The following is an 8,520-nucleotide window of genomic DNA, read 5'->3' as shown; positions in this document are numbered from 1 at the left end:
AAAAAAAAAGAGTACTTAGTCTTATTACTTCATCTATATGAAGCTCTAGAAATAAGGTGTGAATCTATAGGCACAGAAAGCAGATCAGTGGTTTCTGGAGAACACAGGGAAAGAAGAGAGAAGGAGAGGATTTCCAAGGGGCACGAGGGACTCTGGGTATAATGGATATGTTCACTGTTGATTGTAATGATGATTTCATGATTGTATTGTGTATTAAAAGAAAGTATAAGATTTTATATTTAAAATATGTAGTTCATTGTCAATTTGACCTAACCTGCACCCTCCACAAAATTCAACCACTGTAATCTTTCTAAAATATCAATTGTAATGTACAATGTTTTCATATCAAAATCTTAGTAGCTAGGCTCAATGTTAGGAATAGGAAATGCAAACAAAGCAGACCTTTTTTTTTTTTTTTTTTTTCCCTCCGTGAGCTTTCAGATTTGAGGAATACAGAAGCAACGTCTATAAAGGGCTTGGTAATCTGTAACATATTGCTTTTCACAGTATTAGCCAATTCGAGAGTGACTGCTTCTATTCCAAGGCACTAGTTAAGTTTCAAAGGGACACAAGTATAAGAATAGAATGAGGGTTTGATCTTATGTACAATGTTGGAAGCATCCTGCACAGTCTGTATGAGACTGTTGGCTCATGCGGTGTAGGAGTTGGAAGTCCAGGTCCATGTACTCAGGAAGGGACGACGTCTGTGAACATGAAATAGGGCTAGCCTGGACCTGAGATGGCCTCTTACCGCCTCTATGCCTTCAATGATAGAGTGGCCCTCACTATGGAACTAAACACACATGTGATCTAGGACCTGAGCGAGCTGGAAGGCAGCCACACACCGACCCACTGAAGCAAAACACAGGAGACGACATAGGAGTTGCATGTTCTGTGCTGAGCTCTGCCCTGTGCTTCCCAGAGTTAAAAGCAACACGGCCACTGCTGCACTTTCACCTTCCCAATCTAATGCCAAATACCCTTGTAAGTCAGAAAGGGAATTCCAGGGACCCAAAGTTCAGTGCAGCTGTGTCAATATAATTTATATCACATACAAAACACATGCATGTATACGTATGTATGCGCATTTTGTACATCTATATAGTACATATCAGACATGTAGTTATATATTTAATAGATTTGAGACTTTTATAGAAACTATGTGATTCAGAATAATGACCCTACTGAGCATGCTCAATGTGCCAAGTTCTGTGCTGATTGCTGTACATAATTTTATCCTTAGATAATTCTAAGAATAGGTATTACTGTCACCATTGTATAGTGAAGAAAAATGGGAAGACAGGTTAAGTGAACTGTACAGGATTAGATGGTAAGAGAAAGAAGTGGGTTTCAGATTCCAAAGCCTGTGTTTTTAATGTGTTCTCTAAACTTACACAGTAATTCAGTAAGATGAAAATAAAAAGTAAAACTAAAAAATATATAAATAGTAAATTACCAAAACACATTTAAATTACCATTTAAAGAATTTTTAAAACATGGCAATGTTAAACAAATGGAAAATCCTCTGAGAGAAATAACTGCTCAAATCATATTTTAAAGATTTTAATCTCATCTATGTAGGACTCTTTAATTTGCACTGAGTATATGCATTCCTAAAATATATGCCAACAACATGCAAATGTTTACTGACTTTAATTTACAAAAAAAAAAAAAAAAAGAGAGAGGAATCAGAATAGCCATGTGGATCAGAGCAGGGCTTGTAGATGCAAGGGGAGGGAATTCGATAGAAAGGGAGGGAGCAGGAGAGATGGAAAGAGACTGAGAGGGCAAAGCAGAGAGAAGGTAGGAGCTGAGGGGAGATATGCAAATGCTCATCGACTCTGTAATGAAAAATCTCCTTATTAAACTGTGCTTTATCTGGGAACAGTCTTCCTTTTAGGAACATATCCAAGCAGAGATAAAGGCATCTTACTCTACTCATTAAACTGTGCATGGTTTGATGCAATCAGACTTGTATAATTTGCATATGGAGCAGTTTAATCTAGTTCATCCTGCCTTGCACCTATTGTTAATCATGCCGAGGCTTCCCCCTGCCTCCCACCTCCCCCTTCACTAACCCTTTGATTCAAGCAGATAAATGAATAGACATAAGGACATCAACATCTTTGTGAGTGATCATCAGCCTGTACAATTGAGAATATCCCCTGGTTTGCCGATTATGTCTTCCTTGACGTTCCATATGTTTTTGATAGTGTCCATCTTTGCTGGTTTTCAAAAAAAGCTGTATACAAGCAGATCAACATGACAAAAAAAAATCATTATTAACATGCATCTGGGCTTGAATCTTTGTTTCTTTTTAGACATAAATAATAAGATGGGTATCCTCACCTTATGTGTTGGATGGGACCTACTTTCAACAAAGCATCTTTGAGCCCATATGCAGGGTTTCACTGAATAAGGAGAATATGTGACTATTTTATAATTATAAAATTGGCTGATGGGTGACATGTGGTTAGGAGAATGGCTGTGATGTGACATTCGGCGTGTTTGTTTGTAATGAGTGTGAGAAGAAAAAGGGAAACGGCAGCGGTGTAAGGTTCTCCTGCTTCTTCCTAGTTTTGATTTCACTCTCAAGTGTTATTCCTCATCCTCATGATCACCCTTGCTCTCCCAGTGTTGGAGGTGGGGCGGAATATAGGAAAGAAGATGCTGGAAATCTCTCTCTGGAGTGAGTTGCATCCATCAGAAATGGTGATGGCCAGGTAAAGTATCTGTGGAAAAGCCTTCATCACACCCCTCCAATCATGGCATGGGGTTAAGCTGATTCTTGAATGTGGAGGTCCTGCCCTGGAGAAGCATGGGGGGAAATGGGTGAGTGTATCATGCACGGGGTAGAGCTCGGAAGCCTTTAGAAGAATCAGGAAAAATAACCTCTAAAGTTCCTAACCAAATCCACGTAGGTGTCTACCTCACTAGGAGTGCACCTTGTCTGAGTCATGCTGGGCTGGGTATTGGCAGGTTGGAGAGTGAGGTAGTTGTGGTAACCCCGTGTGAAGTTGAGTCCCCTCCTGCATGGGAGAGCCATCTGGAGGGCAAATCACTGGCCTGGAATTTGAAGAGATGAGAAAAGAGTAAGAAAAAGGAAATTCCAGGCCTTGGAAGATTAGTAAGATTGAGAGAAGTCTTTGGTGTTAGGCTGCTAAGTAGCTAAAGGAGCAGGGAGACCAGGAAGGCAGAAACAGTAATTTCTTCCAGAAGGAAATGAAGGTCCACTCTCTCTCTCTCTCTCTCTCTCTTTTTTTTTTTTAAATTTTACTTTTTTAGAAAATGAATATGCAGCTCTTTATATAAAGTGTTCACTGATTGACCAACATTTGCTTTCTTCTTTCCTCTCTGTGTCTTCGGGATGTAGGACTAAATATAGGATACATCTGGAGTCTAAAGTTGAGTACATTTGGGTGTCCAAGTCTTGTCCTACATATCTAGCTAAATTAGATAATTGCAACAATACTGTAGTAGCACTGATGATAGACATTTTTGAACATACATCAGGCACCAAATTGAAAGGTTTCCACGAATTTTCTCATTTCATTTCCCCCAAACACTTAATTACTATTACTGGGCCTATTTTTTTACATCTGATGCAACAGTCTAGGGAAGGTGGTTTGGTTTTGTGCTCAAGATCATTCATACCTTTGTTGGTTTCCGCTTTCTGATATCCATCCCTGATCCTCTGCTTCCTGTTCACACCTGCTGTCCAGCTAAATAAAGGAACAGATCGATGAGTATGCAGGACAGCAATTCTCAGTGCCTCTTCTCATGCCTACCTGTCCCTGTCCCCTCCACCCAGGACAGGCGTGTCACCTGAGTTCATTCTATCAGTGCTGTCTACTCAGGATTCGAGTCCCAATCACTCAATGCAAAGCCTGTCGGGAGAACACGCCCATCACCCCAGCCAGAGGGCTTGTCCGTTGTCCACTCTGCCAGCTGCTGGGATGCCCCTGGTGGCTGCTTGCATCCCAATCCCAGTCTTTATAGCTTTCATTGATTCTGGACATCTCAGTTATTCTTTATAAAAAGGTCCCTTTCCTAACATCTCCAGAGGAAACTGATTCCTGGGTCTTTAGTCCAGGGCATCACCTTGTCCTTCCACCAAGAGGTTCTCCTCCTCAGCTCTGATTTGGTGCTATCACTTGCTCATTTCTTGGCACCCCTATAGAAATCCTGTCCATTTGTCAAGTTCCAACTCAGATCCACTCATGATGCCTTCCCCAGTGAATCCACGTGGACCTTTTGTGACCATAATTTATTAGAGACACTTGTTATTGATGCTCTGCCCCTTCCACTCCCCAGTGCAGGTGTTCTTAATCTCCCTGATTGATTAATTGGTTTAAAATGGTGATGATGGGGCAGAACTTTAAGCATCCCACTTTAAATATGCAATATGTGTTTCCTAAAAGGAGTTACAGTGCTGGGAGCTCAAGCCTCATTGTTGACATCAAGAGGTCCATGTAGATACAAATCTCTAAATGATAGCCCAGTTTTGTGCATATTTGAATTTTTCCAACAAAGGGCTAAGTAAGGCCTCCATGATGATTATTAGCATCCCTAAGAAGTCCATGACCTCAAGATGTACTTGAATTCACAGGCTTCTCTGTCTTTCTTATTAGTGAAATCTCTTGGAATTAGGGAACTAAGTCATACTATTCTCATCTGTCACCCAGATGGCCTATCCCAATAGTGCTGAGCACATAGTAGGTCCTCACTACATTCTTAGCAGTTACTGAGACTCTGAGAAATAAAAAGTTTGCTTCAATGTGCTGGTCAAGTTTGTTCTTACAGTCACATGGTTTTCTAAAACTCATCATACGTGTTTTCAAAATCCTGTTCCTCAAAGAGCTGTGTTGCCTGAGAGAGAAGCCTGGTGAGGAGAAATGAGGATCATTTTTTAATGCTCTGATCATAAGTTTTGTGTGAAAGCTGCACGTCTCAGGGTCTGCTGACCCTCCTTCTGGATGTCAGGCTATTGCTGCCCCACATCCTTTGTGATCTCCAAGGTGAGTAGCGGGTACAAGTGTTTTAATTTCAACATTGCCTCCGTGGGTGCCTAGCCCTGCTCCCTCTGTCTGCTAGCGAATGGGGAAGAATACAAAATGCTTTTTCTCATTCATAATGATTGCTTTCAGACCTCTGGGAGATCTGATTGAAAACTGAGTCCTTCTAGTCAGACTGGGATTCTGGAAATTAGCTTTTATAGTTTCAAGAAGCCTTGGAATGAAAGAAGATGTTAGGAGAACAAGTGGCAACCAGGTCAGAATCAATATTTATTGGCTTATTAAAGGCAGGGGGATGTTGGGCACCAGTGTGTCTCCACATGTGTGGGCTGGGAATAGGAGTCTCTATATGCCAACTGCTATCTGACTGTGAATGCCAACTGTTAGGGTCAAGTATTCTCATTTTTCTTATATTTACAGTCTTTGAGATTTCTCAGTCAGTATGTCACGGGGCATGCATGTTAGCTAGTCAGGTATTAATACAGCAATTATTGCACCAGAAATGATTTCTAGTTTTTGTTTCATCTCTCTGTTTTCACCCTACCCTTCCCCTGCACGCTTGTCTTTTCTCTTTTTCGGCATTTATCTCTGTGGGAGACATGCTGTTAGGATTTTAATCTTCAAAGACAGTCTGTCTCTGTTACAAAGTCACGGATGGGCTCCTGAGTCAGTCTCTCACTCTATTAAGGCACTAGGTACAGGGACACAGAGCGTTCTAATGAGAGTGGATTCCCATGGAGTGTGAGGAGGCCCAGGGATGCTCTCCCCACCCCATCTCTCTTCTTTTGTCTTTCCTTCCATCACCAATGAAAATCTTCTAGGATCTGCTGATACTAGGAATTTTCTCCTGTAAGATTTTCTCCTCTGGATCAAAGTGCTGTCTTGGGGAGGGAGGGGTTAAATTCTAAATCTTACATGAGTCTTAGCACCCCTGATTAATTCATGCAGTTCCAACATTCAAAACAACGTGTATTGAGAAGCTAGTCTGTACCTGACACTGTGCTACATGTTTTATATAAATCGATGCATATCATTTTCTCCAAAACCTTGACTAGAAGGCTCCCTCATTACATCAATTTCATAGTTGGCTCAAAAAATTTCTGAAGACTCTTTAGGTGACAAGTGACATGACCAGAATTTGACATCAGTCTTGCCTGGCTTCAAATTTAAGGCCTTCCCCACTAGACAAAATGAAATAAAACCATAATCACTATATATAAAATACTTAGATAAAGAATATTAGTCCCTTCATACAGGATGCCCCTGAATTTATATTGTAGCAGATTGTCGTAAGCTATAATACTTAAATATTATTGGGGAAAAAGAAAGGAGAGATTCAGTCATTCAATAAAATTGAGTGCCTACTATGTGCTGGAAATTTTCTAGTTTCTGAGGATATGACAGTTAATGAAACAAAGATTCAAACTCTCTGTAAGGTTTATACTCTAGTGAGGGCAAATAGCATATGCCTGTATAAGATAGTACTTAGTATATTAGAAGGTTACTAGTTTATTAGAAAAAATAAATCAGAAATGGGCTAGGGAAGAAAGGAGGGTGATAAAATATAATTGTAGAGGCCATGAGAAATGGAAAGTTGAGCAATCCGTGAAGAATACATAGGAAGAGCCATGAACCGAATCCCAGGCAAAGGGAATAATTGGTACCAAAGTTGAAGGCAGCAGTGTATTGACCGTGTTCCAGGAGCAAGGAGGCCAGCCTGGCAGGTTCTCAGAGCTGAACAGGCAGAGGGCAAGAGACCATACAACATCAGACCAATGGATTAATGGTGAAGGAGGAGATTCCACAGTTGTTTGTAGGCCATAAAGAAGGTTTTAGTTTCTAATTTGGGGGAGATAGAAATTCATTGAATTTCAAACAGAGAAATAATCTCATCTGAGTTACTACTCATGTTGCTCTACTGACCAGAAGTGCTTGCACTCACTTAGCTGAGACATGATGCTAACTCAGATCAGGGCGTGTGTGGTATAGGAGTGAGGAGTGATTTAATTCTTGATGTATTTTGAAGGTAAGACCAATAGGATTTATTGATGAGAGGCACTCTCAAGGATAAGTCTTTGATTTTTGCCTTAATATCTGGAAAGCCTAAAGTAGGCTTTAGTGACATGGTACAGATTTAAGTAGGACAGCAAGAATTTAATTTTGAACATGCTAAATTTGTAATTCTGCCAGATATCCAAATATTAATAAATGGTTGAATACCTGAGTCTGGAGTTTAAAGTAAATCTCTCAGTGGGTAATAGAATAATTGGGGGTTTACTAGTGTGGCATGTGTGTGTGTGTGTGTGTGTGTGTGTGTTTGTTTATGTATGAAAATAATGTAATCATGTAGATAAAAAAAAAAATTCATGGACTAAACCCTGGAAGAGACGAAAAATAAGAAGTTGAAGAGATGATTGGGTGTATGTGAAAGAAATATAGATGAACAGTGAGGTAATAGATAAGCCAAGAGTCCTATGTCATGGAAACTAAGTAGAAACAATGTCAGGAGGAGGAGGTGGTGCTGATGAATCAAGTAAGAGGAAAACTAAGAAGTAATACTTGGATTTAGCAATGTGGAGGTCATTGTTGGCCTTAATAAGAGCAATTTTTAGAATGGAATACATGGGTATAGGTGAAATACTAGTTAGGATACTTTTAAGAAAGAATGAGAAAATAGGAATTGCTGATAGTAAGTATAGACAGCTCTTCAAGGAATTTTGCTATAAAGGAGAATAAAGAAGTAATAGAGTGGAAAAAAACAAATTTTTTTCCCCCAGGGAGTGATAAGATGGTAGAAATCATAGCATATTTGTGTGCTATGACAATGGTCTATGAAAAAGTAGACAAAACTGGGTGGGATATGGGAGAATACCAGAGAAACACCCTTGTGTAGGTGAGAAGTGTTGGGATCTATTGGAAATGAAGTGTTGGGATTTATTGATGGATTGTGTGGGGATGAAAGAGAGAGGACCAAAGGATAAGACTGCAAATGTTGCCTTTATAGCTGAGGATAAAGTAGACTTCAGTGAGTCTGTTAGAGAGTCCCTAGGAGAGGAAGCAGAGTGAAGGGGGACCCCCGCTGATAGACAGGTAGATATGATGGTGACAGTTCACTGAAGCCACCCAACTGATGGCTTCCATTTTCCAATGGTGTAGGAAGCAAAGTTATCAGATGAGGGTGAAGGTAAGGGAGGAAGTGATAGAGCTTTGGGGGATATGAAAGAATTTTCTAGAGGAGTAGAGAGCCAATCAATGGAATAGTCATGCATAATGACTCTAGGGCAGTATTCAGGGGCTACTTGAGACTGGGAATCATGAATTTGAAATGAAAATAGTGAGTGAAAGTTAATGTAAACAACATCATGTGGCAATTCCACTCTGCCCCAGATACCGTACAACCCTAAAGGTCTTGAAAACTTGGAAGAGGTGCAAAGTGAGGAAGAGATGGTTGATCAAAATCAAGATATCTTCACTGAAAAATGATCTCCAGAGCTGGTGCTACACA

Source organism: Marmota monax, unplaced genomic scaffold (genome assembly GCF_021218885.2).
Source record: "Marmota monax isolate L192 unplaced genomic scaffold, Marmota_monax_Labrador192_F-V1.1 WCK01_AAM20220418_F8-fsc00164, whole genome shotgun sequence".
Classification (NCBI taxonomy): domain Eukaryota; kingdom Metazoa; phylum Chordata; class Mammalia; order Rodentia; family Sciuridae; genus Marmota; species Marmota monax.
The sequence above is the reverse complement of the archived record's forward strand: the minus strand, read 5'-3'. Positions refer to the sequence as shown.